The sequence below is a fragment of the Nicotiana attenuata genome, unplaced genomic scaffold, assembly GCF_001879085.1.
Source record: "Nicotiana attenuata strain UT unplaced genomic scaffold, NIATTr2, whole genome shotgun sequence".
In the NCBI taxonomy this organism is placed as follows: domain Eukaryota; kingdom Viridiplantae; phylum Streptophyta; class Magnoliopsida; order Solanales; family Solanaceae; genus Nicotiana; species Nicotiana attenuata.
The window spans coordinates 2007-25135 of record NW_017672252.1 but is presented as its reverse complement, the minus strand read 5'-3'; positions in this window follow the sequence as shown (position 1 = coordinate 25135).

Genomic DNA, 23129 nt, shown 5'->3' with positions numbered 1-23129 from the left:
AAGCTTGAAGATCCCGGTGCTTTCTCCATTCCTTGCACCATTGGAAGTGCGGACTTTGCTAAAGCTCTATGTGATTTTGGGGCGAGTATCAACTTGATGTCCTACTCAGTTTTCAAGACTTTGGGTTTTGGGAAACCGAGGCCGACTTCCATGAGATTGCAAATGGCGGATAGAACTATGAAGAGACCATTGGGTATTATTGATGATGTCCTTGTCCGGGTGGACAAATTTATCTTTCTTGCTGATTTTGTGATCTTGGATTATGAGATAGATTATGAAGTTCCAATCATATTGGAAAGACCTTTCCTTGCTACTGGAAGGCCTTAGTTGATGTAGAAGTAGGGGAACTCACCTTCCGGGTGGGTGATGAGAAAGTGGTCTTTCATGTGTGCAAGTCAATGAAGTAGCCCAACAGTTCTGAGGTGTGCTCTTTTGTGGACCTCGTCACGGAAATGATAGTTGATGATACCAGTGCAATGATCAATGTGAAGGACCCTCTAGAGGCAGTATTGTTGAATCTTGATGTCAATGAGGATGCAAGCCGGGTGGAGTGTGTGAATGCTTTACATGGAATGGGCTCTTACTCTAATGAGCCTAGGAAACTCTCTTTGGATCTTGAGAATAGGAAGACTCCACCAGTAAAGCCTTCGATCGAGGAACCTCTAGTGTTAGAGTTGAAGCCATTGCCTCCACACCTCAGGTATGAGTTCTTAGGCCCTAGTTCAACTTTGCCAGTTATTCTTTCCTCTTGTCTTACTAACATGCAGGTTGATGCTACATTGGCGGTGCTTTAAAAGCGGAAGAGGGCAATTGGATGGACCTTAGCTGATATTCAGGGAATAAGCCTCGCATTCTGTATGCACAAGATTATTCTGGAAGATGATGCAAAGCCCTCATTGGAACATCAAAGGAGGTTGCATGAGGCAATGCAAGAAGTTGTGAAAAAGGAGGTGATCAAGTGGTTGGATGTCGGGGTTGTGTACCCCATCTCTGATAGCTCTTGGACTTTGCCTCTGCAATGTGTGCCGAAGAAGGGTGGCATGACCGTGGTTGCAAATTTGCAAAATGAGTTGATTCGTACCAGGACCGTCACTGGGTGGAGGGTATGCATGGACTACCGCAAGTTGAATAAAGTGATCCGCAAGGATCACTTTCCATTGCCTTTTCTTGATTAGATATTAGATCGACTTGCTGGGCGTGCCTTCTACTGTTTCTTGGATGGGTATTCTTGATACAACCAAATCTTGATTGCTACAGAAGATCAGGAGAAGACCACATTCACTTGTCCATATGGCACCTTTGCCTTTTCTAGGAAGCCTTTTGGTGCGGTGTATGATGCCCATTTTCACTGATATGGTGGAAGATATTTTGGAGGTGTTCATGGACGACTTTAGTGTCGTGGGTGATTCATTTGAGGAATGTTTGAAAAATCTTGATAGAGTGCTGGCCCGTTGTGAAGAAACCATTCTTGTTCTTAATTGGGAGAAATGCTACTTCATGGTGGAAGAGGGCATAGTTCTTGGGCATAAAATTTCAAAGCATGGTATAGAGGTGGACAAAGCAAAAATTGATGTGATTTCAAGGCTCCCTCCCCCTACCTCTGTTAAGGGAGTTAGAAGTTTTCTTGGGCATGCGGGGTTCTACCGGAGATTTATCAAAGACTTTTCGAAGGTAGTGAATCCCTTATGCAAGTTATAGGAAAAAGATGCCAAGTTCGTGTTCGATGAGAGATGTATGCAAGCCTTTGAACTTCTCAAGCACAAGTTGACCACCACCCCTATTATTACCGCACCCAATTGGAGCTTGCCTTTTGAGCTCATGTGTGATGCGAGCGATGTTGCGATTGGGGCGGTTTTGGGTCAAAGAGTGAACAAAATATTTCATTCGGTGTACTATGCGAGCAAGACAATGAATGATGCTCAATTGAACTACACGGTGATTGAGAAAGAGGTTTTGGCTATTGTGTTCGCGATGGAGAAATTTCGGCTGTATCTCATGGGTGCCAAGGTCATAGTCCATACCTATCATGCCGCACTCCGGTACTTGATGACGAAGAAGGATTCCAAAGCTAGACTGATGCGATGGGTCTTGTTACTTCAAGAGTTTGATTTGGAGATTGTGGACCAGAAGGGTAGTGAAAACCAAGTGGCGGACCACTTGGCCCACTTGGAGAAGGAGGGGAGTCCTCATGATGGCCTAGAGATCAATGATTCATTTCCCAACGAACAACTCATTTTGGTGTCGATGAACGGTATGCCATGGTTTGCGGACGTTGCTAATTTCCTTGTGATTGGTATAATCCCGTGTGAGCTCTCTTCTAACCAAAGGAAGAAGCTCAAACGGGATAGTTTTGATTTATATTGGGATGAGCCGTACTTGTTCAAGATTTGCACGGATGGTGTGATCCGAAGGTGTGTCCCGGAGGAGGAGCAATTGAGTATCTTAGAGGCTTGTCATTCCTCTCCCTATAGTGGCCATCATGGTGGGGCGAGGACGGCTTCAAAAGTTCTTAGTTGTGGGTTTTATTGGCCAACTTTGTACAAAGACGCAAGTGAACTTGTGAAGAGGTGTGACGAATGTCAAAGACCGGGTGGAATTTTGAAGAAAGATGAGATGCCTCTCAATACCATTCTTGAAGTTGATATTTTTTATGTATGGTGCATTGATTTTATGGGCCCGTTTGTTAGCTCGTGTGGGAACACATACATTTTTGTGGCAGTTGATTATGTTTCAAAGTGGGTTGAAGCCGTGGCTTTACCCAACAATGAGGCCTGGAGTGTTGTTGCGTTCCTCAAGAAGAGCATTTTTACAAGGTTTGGCACTCCTCGTGCAATCATAATTGATGGGGGGTTTCATTTTTGCAATAGAGCTTTTGATACTTTGCTTGCAAAGTATGGTGTCAACCACAAAGTTTCTACTCCTTATCATCCTCAAGCGAGTGGCCAAGTTGAAGTCTCAAACAGGGAAATCAAGAGTATATTGTCAAAAACAGTCAATGCAAATAGGACCGATTGGTCAAAGAAGTTGGATGATGCTCTATGGGCTTATAGGACTGCTTGCAAGACTCCGATTGGTATGTCTCTGTATCGGTTGGTGTTTGGGAAAGCTTGCCATCTACCGTTTGAGCTAGAGCACAAGGCCATGTGGGCTTTGAGGAAGCTGAATCTTGAATGGGATGTGGCAGCAAATCTTCATGTGGAGCAGCTTAATAAACTTGATGAATTCCGATTCCATGCCTACTCCAGTTCGTCCTTCTACAAGTACAAGATGAAATACCTTCATGATAAATATGCTCGTGGCAAGGAGTTCAAAGTGGGTGATTTGGTTCTCTTGTTCAACTCTCGGTTACGTCTATTTCCGGGAAAGCTTAAGTCGAAATGGAGTAGACCTTTTGAAGTGGTGTTTGTGACTCCGTTTGGTGCACTTGACTTGAAGAAAAAAAATGGGAGGTTTTCAGAGTTAATGGGCACAGGGTCAAGCACTACCTGGGCAAGATTGATGACAGCCACGTGGTGGCACTACTCCATCTGAAGTGATTTGAGGGTAACCTGCGTCGTGCCGAGACGTTAAATCAGACGCTTCTTGCGAAGCAACCCATGTGTCTTTCTTTTTGTTTTCCTTTGATTTTCTTTGTAGTGTAGGATTTATTTTTGGACTGACTGGTTGTGATATGTTGTAGGATTGTTTGATGCAGTGCAAGACCAAATTGGAAAAAATGCACACTCTTTGAAGTTTGTAATGCGGACCGCGCTTCATTTTGTGCGGCCGCAAAGGCCTCTTTGCGGGGGCAACAATTCAATGTGGATCGCAGAGTATTTTGTCAAAAATGAGGAGTCTCTGAAGTTCACCACCGCGGTCGCAATGCATTTTGTGCGGTCCGCGGTGGGCCACTACGGCCCCATTGCATTTCTTGCGGTCCGCAGTGACCATCTTTCCAGTGTCACTTGTTTCTGAGTATCGCGGACCGCGGTGCCATTTTGTGCGGTCCGCGGTGTAGACATGTGATTTTTGACCCTCCCCAAGATTTTTTATACTTTAGCATGTAAATATTTAATTTAGGTCTAATATCGCTATTTCAACTAATTTTTGACTCTTTTACTTTATTTTATTACAAGAAAATAAAAATTACAAAAATATTTTATTTTATGTACCTTTCATAAAGTAAAAAAAATAAAAAAATAGTACCTTATTTTTATCTTTATATAATCTTGAAAAATACAAAAATATATAATAGTTTTATGTTTTAATATAGTTTAGTTTAATTAATTTGAATTTGTTTTTATGTGGTATAGTTATCTTATATTAAAGGAATTTAGCTATGGTTTTGAATAATAATTTTGGAGTCTTCTTAGCCCAAAATTGAAACACAAAAAAAACATGATCCAACCCAATTACCCTTAGCCTATTCTTCCCAACCCATTAGCCCATTTAAGTGCAAGATTTAATCCTAACCATCTATTTTCTTCTAATCCAATGGCCATGATCCCTTCCCACTTTCATATAAAATATCCTATTATAGAAATCCTACCCTAACTTTTTCAATTCCTAGACCTAGGTTACAACTCGACAAAAAAAAACAAAAAACAAAAACGGCGAGCACAAAACGGACCGAGCTAAGGACTGACACTCCAAGAGAAAATGGCAGATTCTCAATTCCTAGACATATTACTTGGTCCATCAAATTGAAGTTCCATAAAATTTTGAAGTTCTTCAGCAGCATCCGCCTTTTTTGAACAGCCACCCCCCATCGGATTTTGACCTTCTTCAGCGCAAAGCAGCGATTTCACCCACCTCCATCGCCACCGGCCACCCATAGATGCAAATACAGTAGAGGGGAAACGGAAGAGGAAACAGAGGTGTAGACAATTGATTTTCGTTCAGAATTTAGTTTTCTTCCCATTTTCGATTTAGAGACCATGGAACCGACGGAGTTTGTTTGAGTTCGTTCCGATGCTAGAGTTTTTCCGGTCCCGGTTTTGTTCGTCTCACTGTTGCTGTAATTAGGAGGATATCACATCTTGAGGATTCACTTAATTCAAGGTTGTAACTGCTGAAATTTTGTTAAATCGGAGAGCTATAATTCAAGTTCAAATCTCTTTATCTTTTATATTTCTGTCTAAAAATGTTGATCCAAGATTGTTGAAAGTTTAGGAATAAAAATCATTAAGTTATAGTGCTAGTAGAGGCGGGTTTTGTGGATTTTGAATGTTTTGGATTTTGGATGAATGGGCCTCGATATGGATGTGTTCTGTTCGTCTTCGTGTTTGAAGGTTTTGATTGTGAAAATGGTGGGTTGGCACATAAACTTTGATGTTTTGGTTTGAATAGTCTGTTTGGTATTGTTCTTGGCCGCGTTTTCCTCGGGTTTTAGCGTGTATTTGAATTATTAGGCTATTCAACTTCCATGTGCTCTATGTTGAGATTCACGATCCATGCTTTTGTTTGCCTTAATTGTCTCCCATTTATTGGTATTGTTAGGCCAATTAATTTGTCTTAAGCTTCATGTGGTCAAGTGATAAAAGAAGCAGATCTTTGTGAAACCATCTTAAGCTTCGAGCAATTATTGATTGTATTTTGAGGTATTCTTTGTAGGCATCATCCCCTAATCTAAATCCCGAATTGTGTCTCACTGGATTTAAAAGTTGAGTTATTTATGAGAATGATATGTTAATTGGTCTGAAGGTAATTTATCACTATGTATTTGACCTTGATAACTGTCATGGTTAAGAGGTATAGTTTTTTCCAAATTCGGGGTGCATTTCATGTATCCCGATTATGATAACTTCGAATAATAAAATCCTTTGAAATTAGAATCGAGGTGCGCCATTAGTTGAATTTTTCATGGCCCTGGCAAACTTAAAAGTGCATAGTTGCTTTAGGCGCGCTATTTAAATCAATTTCCTTAAACTTGGGTGTGCATTTCATGTGACCCAACTCCAATTCTCAACAACGTTAAATAAAATGTGTCATCGATCGAGGGTGCATTTCATGTGGCGTGGTTCAAGGCGTGTTTTAAATAACGTTGAATCTTCCTAAAAATAAATAAAAGCGGTTAATAAGTTAAAAATTATACCATAGGTTAAAACATGTATTAAAATCAGATAATAGGTCAATAATAACAGTTGAGCGACCATGCTAGAACCACGGAATCCGGGAATGCCTAACACCTTCTCCCGGATTAACAGAATTCCTTATTTAGAATTTCTGGTTGGCAGATTTCAAAAGGAAAGTCGAAATTTCCTCGATTTGGGATTTTAAAATAAACCGGTGACTTGGGACACCAGAAAACAAACTATCCCAAGTGGCGACTCTAAATAAAATAAATAAATAATCTCATTTCGAATAATGTCACTTAAAGTGGAAAAACACCCTAATATCCCCTTCCGGAAGTAGGAAAAAGAGGTGTGACACGCCGTAGGTAGGTGAGATGGGCCCCAGGTCCTTTTTCTATAAATAGGACCTGAGGCCCTAATTTCAAACTTTTCGACCATTTGCACTCTTAAGCTAAAATATTATTGTTCATCCCTCATATCTGCACGAATTCAACTGCTAAGTATCGTTAATCAACATTGCATCCCATTTCTGGTAACTCTAATTCTTTCTTAGTTGTTTAATTTCGTTATTTTATTTTAACTTTCATTTTTCTTAGTTTTTCTCATTTTTCTTCCCGTTTTTCTTTCAATTCTGTAGCATAGGTTTGTTTAATCCTGTTCTAATTAGGACTAATTAGTTAAAACACCTAGGGAATCATTAAAAGGTGAAAAATTGGACTAAAAACGTAAAAACTTGAACCTTAGGTTGGTAGTGCTGCTGGGTACTCACCCGCGGACCGCGGTGGATTTTGTGCGGTCCGCGATGCTTCAATGCGGACCACAATTCATTTTGTGCGGTCCGTGGTGGTAAATGTTCTGAAAGCTGACAATTGAGGACTATGGCCGCAATGGATTTTGTGTGGTCCGCGGTGCCTCAATACGGACCGCAATTCATTTTGTGCGATCCGTAGTGCCTTTAATCAGAGAGTGGGTAGTCTGAACCCCACCTCAGTATGGACCGCAGTGCATTTTGTGCGGTCCGCCGTAGCTTCTTTGCGGCCGCACTTCATTTTGTATGGTCCGCGGTCTGCAACTTTTGAATGTCTGCAATTTTGTTTCTCCGCAATGCTTCACTGACTCTGCTGATACTAACAAAGTTCAACTATATTCTCTTTGCAGATCATGGTGAAATCACGAGGTAGAGGTGATAAACAAAAAGGGAAAGGAGAGTCATTCCAGGGTAGGGGACAATGAATGATTAGATTGACCCGCAAGCCCGGCAAAACATAAAAAACACCAGAAGGCTCATAAAGGCTGTTGATAGAGCTATTGACCAATCCGGGAGTGAATATGAGCCTTCCCGGGAGGCATCTAACTCACACTCCATGCCAGAGTATGTTCTTGACTGGCCGGGGAGGAACAGATTGAGGAATACACCTCCGGTCTCTCCCACTACCCAAGCATCAGTGCACATATCTTATGACTCATCTGAGGGCTCAGCTATAGGTAGTGGCAATGAATATTCCACCTCACTCACACCTTCACTATCCGGGGACGGGCCCGTAGAAAAAGAAGGAGAAGAAGTCGGAGGGGGTGAGCCCCAAGTAGGAGGGGTAGAGAGAACCAAAAACCCAGAGGCCTGGCAGGACAGGTTCGTGAGTGAAGTGGCCTACCACAAGTTCAGAGAATGGTGGCCCAAGAGGAAATTAATACCTGAGCGAAAATTCATCACCCGGGACCTTTTGCCTCACAACCCCAATATATTGAGGCAGTTTAGAGAGAGAGCAGACTGGGATTATTTCATAGGCCATGTGGAGGATGCAAATAAGCACTTGGTGAAGGAGTTTTACACGAATGTTTCCCACATCAAAAAGGGCACCACAGTGACCAAAGTGCGGAACTTAAAAGTGAAATTTGATGGCAAAATAATAAATGGTTATTTGGGCTTCCCGGAGGAGGATGAGTCATTGTATCTAGAAAAGGTGGCATTGGGTGAGGCTGCTCGTCCTTGGTTAGCAGAGTACTTGGCAATCCCAGGTACCACCCCAGATTGGTTGACTGCGGGAGCGAAGATTCTGAGGAGGACCCTGAATTTCAAAGCTATAGGATGGGAAACATTTGTGTGTAGCACGCTAGACCCCACCACTCACGACAACTCACTTCCTACCCCCGAGTTATATTGGTGGAATCGATCATGGCGGGGTACCCGATCAACATCGGAAATATGATGTCCCGGGTAATTACACGGGTGGTGAATGAAGGTGACAGATCCTACCCTTTCCCCAATTTCCTAACTATGTACTTTGAGGACCTTGATGTGGAAAAACGGAGATTTGATGTGAAAGTGAAAGCAAAGGCACCGTTCTCCTAGTACAGCACCAAGGGTCCCGACAACCCCAAGGACCCTAAGGGCAAAGCCACTACTTCAACTAGCCAGTCTGAAGAGCCATTAGTAGTAGTGGCTCCTACTCAGCCTCCTTCCGCCATAGTAGACATGGCCCCAGGACCCTCCACTTCTACAAATCCAGAGATCCCCTCATTCACTGCATATCCTTTGACTGCCCACCGCCTGAACCAGACCCTTGCCAGCATCAACAACTGGATGCAGATAGCCACTTCTAAGCTGTCTGTACTATTTACTTCGGTGGCAGCCCAGTCAGCACCTCCTCCGCCACAGGTCTCACAGTCAGTGGAGGACACTCTGAAGGAGCTTCTGGACAACCAGAAGAAGCTCATAGAAGTTGTTGATTCTCATGGAAAGGCATTGAAGGAGCTTGCTAGGGAGGCAAAGAAAATGAGAAAGACTCGTGTTTCCAATGAGTCGGTGAAGGAGCTAAGGGTAGAGGAAGAGAGGTTGAAAGCGGATCACTTGCCTCTGGATCTGTTATTGCATGACCCGGCTCCAGCAGCCCATCCTTAGCCAGAGTAGGAGACAGAGAGGCCACCCAAGAGGAAGAGGGTGATTCCTTGTATTGACGATGTTGTCATAGAGTTGGAGGACCCGCATCTAGCCAGCCACAGATTCTAGTACAGGCCCAGGAATCAGTCCAGGCCCAGGTCCCAGTGGAGACACAGATCACAAAGAGCCAGTCACAGGTTGCTGAGCAGACCGAGGACCTCGGGACCCAAACTCAGGACCCTATGCAGACAGAGGGCCAATAGGGATTTTCTTTTTCCTCTCTTCCTTATTTTGTGCTTATTTGGTTAGTTAGCATTGAGGACAATGCTAGCTTTCATTTGAGGGGGTAGCCCTATTTGGATGACTGTATATATTGTATTATTTTTTTCTTTTTTGCTTTTTTTTACCTTTGGATTGTACATAATTTTATCATTTTATTGCACTTTTCATACTTTTAATTTTGGTCTGTATGTAAAGTTACGTTCCTATGTATATATTCATTCTCCCTATTGTATATTCGAATAAATCCCCTCTTATATATATTCATTTTACATTCCATATTTTTCCTTTCATAGCTTCTTATTTTCTGTTCGTAGCTTCTTGTTTTGAGTTTTTTGTAATAAGCCTTTGGTTTTCTTAATACCATGCTTCTTTCCGAAGGTGGAATTTGTGTGAACCGGGTTGCTCTTCCCGATGATGGATGTCATGACAACCTTCTTAAGGGTTTGAGTCTATTTTTTTTTTTTTGCTTTTTAGTAGTTAGTCGGTAAGGCTGCCTCAAGCAAAGCTTCACTTGGGCCTAACACATTTGCCTTTGATCCTATGGTCAAAAACGAATTGTTGTGTATAGGATGGTGAAAGTGGTGACCTTGAGACTCTTGTGTTGGCTGATAATCATCAAGTGGTGTTTTGGGACCATTGTGTTGCTCAAATCTTAGCTGAGGTTGTTGTGGGCCCCCGACTCTGTTTCTTTAGCAATCACATAGCTTGTGTGGTGAGAATTTGAATTGCAAGTCCAAGTCCCGAGCCATTAGTCTAGAACTTGCCCTGAATATTTGTCTAGGCGAAATCCTAAGTGTAATTTGACTTGAGATGTGATTATAGGCTCTCCTTGATCTGAATGTTATCTTGAACACTTCCATGGCCTACCAATGATATTATCCCTAGTCAACCTTTTTGAGTCATATACCTTTTTCTTTCAAGAACCACGATACAAGCCTTTACCCATTCTAAAAATACCCTCTCTTGGCACCCGATCTTTCCTTAGCGCAAGGCAAAAACATAAGTTTGGGGGGAGAGACGAGGAATACAACAAAGTGGTAAAAGGTACAAAATGAAGAAAAAGGAAAGACAATGAAAAAGAAAGAAAATCAAAAAGACAAAACGAATGATTAATGTAGATAAGAAATGAAGGGATTCAATAAAAGTAAAAAGATGAAAGGTGTGGAAAGTTGATAAAGAAGAAAAAGTTTGAAATGAACAAGAAAGAGTGACAGTGTGTCTCTCTAGCCCCTAAGAAAGAAGCAAATGACTTAAAAAAGTCAAGTGAATGTGTGCCAAAATGAAGCAAATGAAGTGCTAAAGGGAAGATGGAACTTACTTAGACCAAACTTTTCCTACCCTAACCAAAGCTTTCACTATATCTCCACAAAAGCCCTATATGATCTTGAGTTGAATGAAGCTTACATTAGTGGTGACTCACATAAGGGACAAGCTTATGGTACTTAGAGCCGGACTTGTGACCTTTCTTTGAGAGAGATGAGCGTGTTTCCACTATCCTCGTTCTGAGTGCCACAATCTTAAAGGTGAGGTTTTCTTAGGGAGAGTTGAGGATGTATGAGTTTGGGTTCTACAATGACCAAAGTAGTAGAAAGAGTTTCTTTGATGGGTTGAGTCAAGTCTTAATGCTCTTGTGTCGCACTAAAACCATGGTGCTTAAAAGAGTGAATGTTGTTAATATTCATCTGAATTGAGGGCAATTGTTACTCCCAATTGATGCAATATAAGGTCACTTTAGGTCAGCTGAATTTTCTTGGATTTACTCTTAAGGGGTGGGTCTTATTTTGTTTGCTTGAGGACAAGCAAAAGCTTAAGTTTGGGGGAGTTGATAACTAGGGATTATGATGCATTTTACACTCCTTCTTACTTGAGTTTTGATTAAAAATGTGTACAAAATGGTCCAAAGGCTTACATGTTGTACTTGTTTGCAGGGTTTGGTCAACAAGGTGACAATTCGTCAAAACCAGCTCAAAAAGGAGTGAAACATGCACAAGTACCAAGAACAAGTCCAAGCACAGTGCAACGGGTCCACTGCAGCCGCACTCCATTTGGTGCGGTACGCAGTTAGGAGGTTCAGAGAGGTGCCTATTTCAGGAAATCAAGCATTGCGGCCGCACTCGATACTGTGCGGTCCACAAAGAGGGAGTTCAGAGAGTTGAAGATTTGGAGCTTAATGCCAATGCGGTCCGCGGTCCTTTTTGTGCGGATCGCAACAGAAGCCACCGCGACCGCGGTGCATTTTGTGCGGCCCGCGGTGGCCAAGTTCAGAGAGAAAAGATTAAAATCAAGAAGCCTCATTGCGGCCGCACTCGATTTTGTGCGGACCGCACTACCCCCCGCATGGGTATTTTTGTCCAGAAAATTTGGGCTAGTACAAATAGTTTATTTTCCCATTTTTAGGTCATCAGTTGTAATTTAATGCTCAGCTGCGCTCGTGAAGAGTGTTCCTTACCTATTTTGAGTAATTTTAGAGTAGTTTTATTATTGAATCTTCAAGTTTTAGCTTGTAATTAAATATTATGAGTTTTTCTTCATCTATTTCTTTGTTTTCTTCTCTTATCATGAGTAGCTAGACGCATTAGCTAGGGTTGTGTCGCAACCCTAGTGTGGGTATTTGATGGGTCTTGTGTTTTAAGGCTTGAAGGTCTATGGGTGTTTGATACTTGGACTAATTTATGGTTTTAATATTGAATTAGTGGTTGCAAACACTAATTTGTGCCTATTTGACTTGGGTTCTTCTTGAGAAAGAGAACTTGAGTCTAGGAAAATTAGTCCAACAAGGAATTGGGGCGTATTCAAGAGATTGATAGCCTCAATTAAAGGGTTAAACCTAGAGATAGTAATACCCGACTTGAACCTAAATTGCTTGCATAAATTATCATACCCAATTGGTCTTGAGAAAGTCAATTAGGGCAAAGTCACTCAAAACTATCGAGAGGTATAGAGTGATAAGTATCATGCAATGGTAATATCGTAATCCCCAACATTACATTCTTGCCTTAGACTCGAGAACCCGTCAAGTATCCACCTAGAAGAAAGTCACTACCCTAGTGCCTTCTTAACTATTTAGATAACCTTTCAAGTATCTTACTCTTAGCTTAACTTAAATTAATTAGCATCTTATTAGCATAATATTAGAAGTAATCAAAAGACCAACTATGATTAGAAGTGCAATTAAGAGCAATTACCTATCTCGAACTTAGATAGAAACCCAATTCCCATTTCTAGTTCCATGTGGAAATCGATCCCGATCTTCTCGGGTAAAAGTTGCTTCGACCATTCTCACTACTTTGTAGTGGTGTAGGGTTGGCACCGATCACATTCTCAGGTTTACTTTGGGCCTGATTTAGGCTCCCTATAGTATAGTTTCATTTACTTATGTAATTCATTTGATCCTGGTCTGTAATAATATTATTTGTAAGCAGATATTGGGGCAATTAGTAAAAAGGGTGGGGTTCATACATGATTTTGTGGAAATAGGGTATAGATCATGCTTTAGGTTCACATATGTGATCTGCAGTAGAAACCATGCTCTTAGGTTTATATGTATGAACTTCCTGCTTTGGGTTGATATTGTGATAGAAATCATGCTTTAGGCCCATATGTTATGCTATTTGCATCAAAATATGTCATATGTCTACAATATTTGCATTAGAAAACCTGCCTTAGGACATTCACGCTTATATTTTGCATATTAGGAACCTGTATAAGTTCATCGCTTCTTTCCCTGACTTTGCGTAGGTTATTATCACCTGGAAATCATGTCACTAAACTGCTGTTGCAATTATGCTTAATAAAAAATGATCATCTTTATGTGCATTAGAAATCCTGATTTAGGACTTTGTTTGCATTGGCTCTAAACCATGTCTACGTCGTTTTGAATAAATAACTATCTATAAAAGGTTTAAAATAGTCCAACACCTAGATATCATGTCCTAGTGTAAACATGCATAAAATTAGTTTTTTTTGTAATATTAATCACTTAGATCAGCATACCTATAGGACTAAATAACTTTAAACTGTTCAATTAGTTCCTAGATTATGACTGCTTACAGACCCACGCCTAGGCAAGTCTTAGGCAATTAAATAACTGTAAAATTAAGTTCTGTTTATATATGAAATTGTCCATGTCTAACAGGCTATGAAATCAATAGGCAAACTAATTAGAGTTCTGCCACTTCGCTTTTAAACAAATGCTGCATATTCTGTATCTGTGATGTTCATCTAGATATCATGTTCCTAGGCTTTCTGAATTTCTTCAAAATCAGTTGTTTGAGACGTGCTATGTATCTGTTTATGTGTGGAGGCAAGCATGAGCCCTTAATTTCTTCCCTATTTGACAGTCCCACGTGTTCTTTGTTGTCGCTTAGATTTTATCTTTTAAATACCTTAGGAGTGTCTAGAATTGCCTGAGTATAGAGGTCCTAAACGCCTCCAGGACCAAAAGGAAGGGACGGGTAAAGCACGCTTAGAGTTTGTTAATTAAACTCGTTTATATAACCACTAAGGGGAGGGTAATGGGTAGTAAAAGGATATGATGACTTGCGCACTAATGTCACGTGTAGCCCCTCTAGTTGAGGAGGATTACCGGGCATTGTGCAGATTGATCCTATAGGCTAATCAACTTAGAACTTCCCTTTCCCCAATTTACATATGTGTACTCAGACCTCCTAAACTTCCTTGGTTTATGTATGCTCGAACATTTCAAACCTCCTTAATTTACGTATGCTTATCTTTCTTGGTTGTATATGTGTTTAGACTGTGTAAACTACCTTTATTTGTAAATATGTGCTGAGACCGCTTACTTGTTAAATGACTAATTCACATAGTTTAAGTTCGGTCGGGACCCACCGTTGTGGACCGCGATGGGTGCCTAACACCTTCCCCTCAAGGTTATTTTGAGCCCTTACCTTAATCTCTGGTAATGCAAACTGGTTACATGAGTTAATTGCTCTTGGTTCCCTAACGCACCTCAATCAGTTAGGTGGCGACTCTTCAAATACCCAATTCCCAAAAGGAAATAAGTTGTTCCCTATGAATGTCGAAACCTGGACTCCGCAAAGGAAAAAGGGGGCGCGACATGGTATCCTAGGAGATCCCCTATTATTATCACTGTGTTCTGAGCTATTGCTTTTCATTGATCATATACCTGTGTAAACCTTATATGTGCTGTCCGTTCTTTTCCTTATGCTTACTAGCTGGTATGAACTATGTTAGGATACTTGCACAAACATACACGTGGATAAGCACATGTGATGACCCAAAAGTTCGTCACTTTCCTTAAAAGTCAATTCTGTATTCTGAGACCTTGAAAACCTCTATTTGTCTCACCTCGATTTGCATGCGCAGTCCGAGCGTATATCCAAAAAGCTTTTATGTGAAAATTTGAGAAAAATGTTAATTTTGCCTTTAGAATTGAATTTAAGTTGACTTTGGTCAACATTTTGGGTAAGTGGATCCGGACCCATGATTCAACAGTCCCGGAGGATCTGTTGAAAAGTATGGGACTTGGGCGTAAGCCCGGAATTAAATTCCAAGGTCCCTAGCCTGAGAAATGAATTTTTGAAGGAAATTGTTTAACTCAAATTATAAGAGTTTTTTAAAATTTAAATATGTTTGAACTTGATGGTATCGGGCCTGTATTTTGGTTTTGGAGCTCGGTACTGGTTTAATATGATATTTAGGTTGTGCCTGTAAAATTTGGTAAGAAACGGAATTCATATGACGTGAATCGGACCCTCGATTGTGAAAATGGAACTTTAAGAGTTCTTGAGATTTTTCTTTGATTTTGATGCTAAACTTGTAGTTTTAGGTGTTATTTTGGCAATTTGATCACACGAGTAAGTCCATATGATGTTTTTAGGTTAGTATGCATATTAGGTTTGAGGCCCTAAGGGTTCGGGTGAGTTTCAGATGGGGTTCAGGATGTTTTTAACTTATAAAAGTTGCTGGTTTTTCTGCTACTGGTGCTCAGTGAATTTTTTCTTCGCGTTCACGTGGCCTCACCCATGAACGCGTAACGTAAAATTCCAAAGGGTTCATTTTTTTCTTCGAGAACGCAGAGCTCAAGACGCGAACGCGAAGCTCTGGTGGGTTACCCTTTCCGAACGTGTTCTGGCCCATGCGAACGCACAGAGTTAGTGGGCCTGGGCGAGGGGAGCTCAATCTATTCTATGTGAACGCGGCCATTTGACCGCGAATGCGGGCCATCCAGTGCAAACACGAAGGCCATTTGGGCCAACCCATCGCGAACGCGGCAAGCCTATCGTGAACGCGATGAAGACCTGCCTAGCTATACAAAAATAGTTTAAAAATGGGCAGAACCCATGTCTTTATATTTTTTGAACTACCAAGACCTAGAGGCAATTTTCTTCACACAAATTCATCCTCAAAGTGTTGGTAATCAATTCTAATCTCTACTCTTACAATTACCTAACGTTTTTAATCACTTTTAAATCAAAAATCAAGAATTTTCATGGTAGAAATTGGGAATTTGGGTAGAGTTAGGGCTTTTTGAATAATTGGAATTTAGACCTCATTTTGGGGTCGGATTTTCGAAATTAATTGCATATTCGGGCTCGTGAGTGAATGGGTGATCGGATTTTGGTCCGAACATCGAGTTTTGACCAAGCGGGCCCGGGGTCGATTTTTGACTTTTTGGGGATAATGATAGAAAACCTATAATTTAGCATTGGGGTTGAATTCCTTAGCATTTATTGATGTTGTTAAATTAATTTGGGTTAGATACAAATAAAATTGAGGCAAAATCTAAAGGGAAAGTGGTGCTTGGGGCTTGAGTTTGGCCGTGGAGTTGAGGTAAGTGTTTGTTCTAACCTTAGCTTGAGGGAATAGGAGTTATGGTCTTATTTGCTATATGTTAAGTGTTGAGTATGACGTATAGGTGTGGTGACGAGTATCTATACGTTGGTGTCAAGCATGCCTGTGAGTCTTATACCATAATTATTGTGACTCCGTTATGTGTTGTCCATGCTTAATATGATGATTATGAATGTGAACAAGGCTTATGGAAGTATTCTTGGTAATTGACCATTGTTGAGCATTGGCTCGAGTTGAGACTTATGTGGTGAATTGATTTTGGAAACGAGAGGAGATATGATATTGTTTCCATTACCGAGATGTTATTATTTATGATATTATTTTCCTTTGCCGGGATGTTATTGCTTATGATATTGTTTCCCTTGCCGGGATATTATTGTTATACTATGTTCCCTTGCAAGAATTCATTTGTGATTGGTGTTTATTTGTATATTGGGATCGGGTTGCACGCCGCAACATTATTATATGGGATGGGGTTACACATCGCAACAAGGAGTAATAAGGGAGGACATGTGGGGTCGGGTTGCACGCCGCAATATCACTATATGATTTGGGATCGGGTTGCATGCCTCATCGGTATTATATGATTGGGATCGGGTTGAAAGCTGCAACAGTATTATATGATTGGGATCGGGTTGCATGCCGCAACAAGATAGAATAAAAGTGAATATTGATTCGTTACTGTTTTCCTTATTCTTACTGATACGAAATTATGGTGTTCTTTATGCTTCTTTACTAATATTTTGTTAGTACTTGATATTCCCCGCAACATGTTCCTCTTTCCCATCTTTAACTGCTAGTTTCTGTTATTATTATTTGTCGTATATGCTTTAACTGGACAGGTTTATTTGGTAGTCTTGTCCTTGCCTCGTCACTACTTCGCCGAGGTTAGGCTCGACACTTACCAGCATGTGGGGTCGGGTTGTGTTATACTACACTCAGCACTGTGTGCAGATCCCGGTGCTAGAGTATTTGGACCACATTGAGGTTGCTGCCTTCAGTCCAGCGGAGATCCGAGGTAGTCCTGCAGACGTCCGCAGCCCTTGGCGTCCCCTTCTATCCTTTCCATTCTGTTTTTATTTATTTCAGAGACAGACTTGTATTTTTCTATTCAGACCCTTGTTTGTAGTATGCATAGATGGTCCATGACATTGTGACACTAGTTCTGAGTAGAGTTGTATTTCGGATTTTCGTACTAGTATTTAGTTAAATTATCAGATCTCGTCTTTCGCATTTCTTTTATTATTATTATATTATTTCGTTATTGATCACATGTTAATTTGAAGTTGTTAAAAGGGTAATAAAAATCTGTAACACGCGGCTTGCCTAGCTTTCATAAGTAGGCGTCATCACGACTCCTGAGGGTGGAAAATCCAGGTCGTGACAAGTTGGTATCACAGCTCTAGGTTGTTTAGGTCTCACAATTCACGGACAAGCTGAGTATAGTCTGAGAGATCGGTACGGAGACGTTTTTGTTTATCCCCTAAAGACTATAGAGTTAGGAAAAATTTCACATCTATTCTTTCCTATCGTGCAACTTGATTTCTCAATGCTAATTGAACTTCCACTCTGTTCTTTCGTAGATGGTGAGAACACGTACCGCTTCATCAGTTGACCAGCAGCCCGAGCCCCCAGTAGCAGCTCTTGTGAGGGAAAGAGGTCGAGGCCGTGCTGGGCTCGAGGAAGAGGCACATCTCAGCCCAGAGCTCGAGCAGCAACACAAGCGGCAGAGCCTCAGGTTGAGTTTGACGATGAGGCTCCAGCCCAGACAGTTCCAGCAGGACCACTCAGGCCCCAGAGTGGTTCATCGCCACCCCGGTACTTCAGGATACTCTGGTTCGTCTAGTGGGCATTATGGAGAGCGTCACTCAGGCGGGCATATTCCTGTAGCACCAACTGTCTCTCATGCAGGAGGAGGAGCCCAGACTCCTGCTACTCGCACTCCAGAGCAGATGGCTCCCCAGTATCAGACTCCAGCCGCTCAGCCAGTGGGAGTAGTTCAGCCGGGTATTGTGGCACAGACCGGTGAGGGGCCAGCTATGTCTGCTGATGCCTTGTGGAGGTTGGACAGGTTCACCAAGTTTTTTTCTACCATTTTTGGCGGTACATCTTCTGAGGATCCCTGGGGGATTATTTGGACAACTGTCATGAGGTTCTATGGAACATGGGGATAGTGGAGACCAATGGGGTCGACTTTGCTGTTTTTCATCTGTCAGGATTCACCAAGACTTGGTGGAGGGATTATTGTTTGGCTAGACCAGTTGGGTCACCTGCTTTGACTTGGGATTAGTTTTCTCAGCTATTTCTGGAGAAGTTTCTTCCTGTCACTCAGAGGGAGAACTATCGGAGGTAGTTTGAGCATCTCCGGCAGAGTTCTATGACCGTCACTCAGTACGAGACAATATTCATTGACTTAGCCCATCATGCTTATCTGATACTTGCCACTGAGAGAGAGAGAGGAGGAGGAAGTTTATTGAGGGACTCATTCAGCCTATTCGATTGCAGATGGCTAAGGATACGGGGAGCGAGATTTCCTTTCAGGATGCGGCCAACGTGGCCAGGATAGTCGAGATGGTTTTATCACAGGAGAGTGGTCAGGGGTCTGACAAGAGGCCCCGTCATTCTAGCAGGTTCAGTGGTGTCTCGTTTGGAGGCAGGGATTCTTTTGGTAGGGGCCATCTTTCTAGGCCATTTCATTCAGCACTATAGGCATCTCATGGAGCTTTAGGGGGGCGTGGTTCTTATGTGCCTCATTCGGGATAGCCAGCTCCTACCAGAGCACCTCCTATTCAGAGCTATCATCATGGTCAGCCGGCCTGCCAGGCTCAGTCTCAGTTTCCTCAGCTGCAGCACTCAGGTGGATGTTTTGAGTGCGTTGAGTATGGTCATATCCGGAGGGCTTGTCTGAGATTAGTGGGTGCTCACTTGTAGCATCAGGTTCCCATGCTATGGTTGAGGCACCGGGTGTTCCACCGCCTGCTCAGCCAGCTAGAGGTCGAGGTAGAGGTGCTAGAGGTGGAGGTAGAAGTATTAGAGGTGGAGGTCAGGCTGTTAGAGGCGGAGGCCAGCCAGCAAGAGGCCGTCCCAGGGATGTAGTTCAGAGTGGTGGGGCCCAACCCCAATGTTATGCTCTTCCAGCCAGGCCAAATGTTGAGGCCTCCGATGCAGTTATTACAGGTACTGTTCTGGTTTGTAGTAGAGATGCTTCAGTTCTATTTTATCCAAGGTCTACGTACTCCTATGTGTCATCTTATTTTGCACTGTATTTGATCATTCCTAGTGATTCTTTGAATGCTCCTATATACGTGTCTACACTGGTGGGTGATTATACTATGGTAGATTATGTCTATCATTCATGCATAGTTGTGATTGGGGGTCTTGAGACCCGAGTAGATCTGTTACTTTTGGATATGGTTGATTTTGATGTCATATTGAGGATGGACTGGCTATCACCTTACCATGCTATCTTGGACAGTCATGCCAAGATTGTTACCTTAACCTTGCCGGGTTTACCTTGTTTAGAGTGGAGAGGGACTCCTGGTCATTCCACCCGTAGAGTTATCTCATATATGAAGGCTCAGCGTATGGTTGAGAAGGGATGTTTGGCCTATTTGGCGTATGTTCGTGATTCTAGTGCTGAGGTTCCTTCTATGGATTCTATGCCTATTGTTCGTGAGTTTCCACAGGTATTTCCTTCAGACCTGTCGGGGATGTCACCCGACAGGGATATTGACTTTTGCATTGATCTAGCTCCGGGCACTCAGCTCATTTCTATTCCTTCATACCGCATGGCCCCGCCATAGTTGAAAGAATTGAAAGAACAATTGCAAGACCTGCTTGATAAAGGCTTTATTAGACCTAGTGTCTCGCCTTAGGGTGCGCCGGTGTTATTTGTTAAGAAGAAGGACGGGTCGACGAGGATGTGCATAGATTATCGGTAGTTGAACAAGGTCACAATCAAGAATAAGTATCCATTGCCGAGGATTGATGATTTGTTTGACCAGCTTCAGGGTGCCTAGGTGTTTTCTAAGATCGATTTGAGATCTGGCTACCATTAGTTGAGGATTAGGGCATCCGATGTCCCTAAGACATCTTTTCGCACTCGGTACGGGCATTATAAGTTCTTAGTGATGTCATTAAGGTTGACAAAGCCCCGGCAGCTTTCATGGATTTGATAAAATGAGTGTTCAAGCCTTACTTGGATTCCTTCGTGATATTCTTCATTGATGATATTTTGATCTATTCCCACAGTCGAGAGGAGCTTGAGCAACATCTTCGAGTCGTTCTCCAGACTTTGAGGGACAGTTAGTTATATGCTAAGTTTTCGAAATGTGAGTTCTGGTTGAGTTAAGTTGCATTCTTGGGTCATATTGTATCAGTAGAGAATATTCAGGAAAAGGTGGATCTGAAGAAGATAGAGGCAGTCAAGGACCGGCCTAGACTCGTATCAGCTACAGAGATCCAGAGTTTCTTGAGTTTGGCGGGCTATTATCGTCAGTTTGTGGAGGGTTTTTCATCTATTGCAGCCTCGATGACCAGGTTGACCCAGAAGGGTGCCTAGTTCAGGTGGTCAAATGAGTGTGAGGCGAGCTTTCAGAAGCTCAAGATAGCTTTGACTATGGCGCCGGTGTTGGTATTGCCTGCAGGTTCAGGGCCATATACAATATATTGTGACGCATCTCGTATTGGACTTGGTGCAGTGTTGATGTAGGATGGCAAGGCCATTGCTTATGCTTCGGGACAGTTAAAAATCCATGACAAGAATTATCCAGTTCATGATTTGGAGTTAGTAGCCATTGTTCACGCGCTAAAGATTTAAAGGCACTATTTATATGGCATGTTATATGAGGTGTTCACGGATCACAAGAGTCTGCACTACTTGTTCAAGCAGAAGGAGTTAAATTTGAGGCATAAAAGGTGGTTGAAGCTATTCGAAGACTATGATATCACCATCTTATATCATCCGGGAAAGGCCAATTTTGTGGTCGATGCTATGAGTAGAAAGTCAGTCAGCATGGGCAGTCTTGCGTATATTCCGGTCAGTGAGAGGCCGCTTGCTTTGGATGTTCAGGCTTAAACTAATCAGTTCGTGAGGTTGGATATTTCTGAGAACAGCCGAGTGTTAGCTTGTACAGTCGCTCGTTCTTCATTATTTAAGCGTACCAGAGATCAGCAGTATGAGGAACCTTATTTGTGTGTCCTTAGAGACACAGTGCAGCACGGAGGTGCCAAGCAGGTTATAGTTGGAGATGATGGAGTTTTGAGGATGCAGGGTCGTGTTTGTATTCCTAATGTGGATGGACTTCGAGAGTTGATTCTAGAGGAGGCCCATAGTTCCCGGTACTCTATTCATCCGGGTGCCGCTGAGATGTATCAGGACTTGCGGTAGCATTATTAGTGGAGGAGAATGAAGAAAGATATTGTTGCGTATATAGCTTGGTGTTTAAATTGTCAGCAGGTAAAGTACGAGCATCAGAGACCCGGTGGTTTGTTTCAGAGGATTGAGATTCCTGAGTGGAAGTGGGAGCGTATCACTATGGACTTGTGAGCACGTGATTTTGCCCTATATATGAATTGTTCCCAAAATTCAAACAAAATAATTTCTCTTTCATTATTTTACACTTTTGTGAATTTTGTGTTATTTTTTGTTAATTGTTCGCATTTTTATTTGTGCATTTTTATTTCATATGAAAATATAAAATAAAAAATAATGCCTGACATTTGCATTTAGGATCTAATTTCATATTTAAGGATTATTTAGTGGTTAAGTTGTTTTTAGGACAAAATTTAAAGAAAATAACAAAAATAGTCCATTTTTGCATTTTTTTTAAATTGATAGTTGTTGAATTGGTCTTGAGTTTACTTTAAATAGGAATTAATTAGCTAAATTTTGGAAATAAATTAGGTCTCATTTTAATCCTTGCATTTTTTTTATAAAGTCAGAAAAAAAATATATATACAAAATGAATTAAAAAATAAACAAAGGAAATAAAAATGAAAACAAAAGCATTTAAAAGAGGGTGCTTTAATAATACTCAGTTTTGGGCCATTTCAGTCAAATTAATCAGCCCAAAAGGAATACCTCTCTCCCAAACCCGATCTCCCAGTCCAAGCCCAAATCACCCCAACCCGGTCCAGCCTCCACACCCTAGCCAAAACGACCCCGTTTTCCCCAATTTAATCACAACCCTCGATCCTTTTGATCCAACGGACGAGAACTGCCTAGGTTTTGTGGTATAAATATGTCCTAACACTACCCTACCCCCCTCAGACCCCCTCACCCTCCCATCTCTCTCACCTGTTCATCAGAGACGCCTAACCTCGACGTCCTCCGCCGCCTGCCGCCGGCCGGAAATCGCCTTCGCCGGCGGCGACCATCCAAATCACCTGAAAATTACACCACTTCTTCATCTCATCTTCCTCGTCACGATTCCAGCCTTATTTCTCCTCGAATCCCACCCCAAAGCTTCGAATATTAGATCGAAGTTTTCCGGCCATGACACAACTTCTCCCAAATCGGTCCAAATTAACACCCTAGGTCTCTCTCCCCTTTCCCTATCCAAATCCCCGGTTAGTTTCTCTCGAATCTGCCCGGAATTGGTCGAATCTCAGTTTGAATATTTTCCGGCCAAGACCCAAAGTATGTCAAATGGTCCCAAATTGATACCCTAGGTTCATCTGAGTCTCCTCTACCCAACCCCCATAGCCACTAGTCTCGAATCTGCCCGGAACGTTACGAATTTTAAGTCCCAAAGCCCGGCAGAACCCTAACTCAGAAATCTTGGGAATTTTGGACCGTAATTTCCCTAATCACGTGTTTTCTTTTGAAAAACACACGATTAGGGATGTTGCGTGTCAAGAATCCCGGAGGATTCACAACAATAGTTGGTCAGAGTTCGCCCCATAGTCAGTTGCGTGCTTAAAATTTGTAAGTTCTGTTCGATGCTGTTTTGATTCTGTATGCTCTTGTTCAAATCTGTTTTGATAATCTTTAACTCTTTAGGGCACTTTTGATTTCAATTTTTCTTCAGTATTTGAGCTTTTACTGTTGTTATTGGTTAGTAGTAATCCAATTAGTTTTA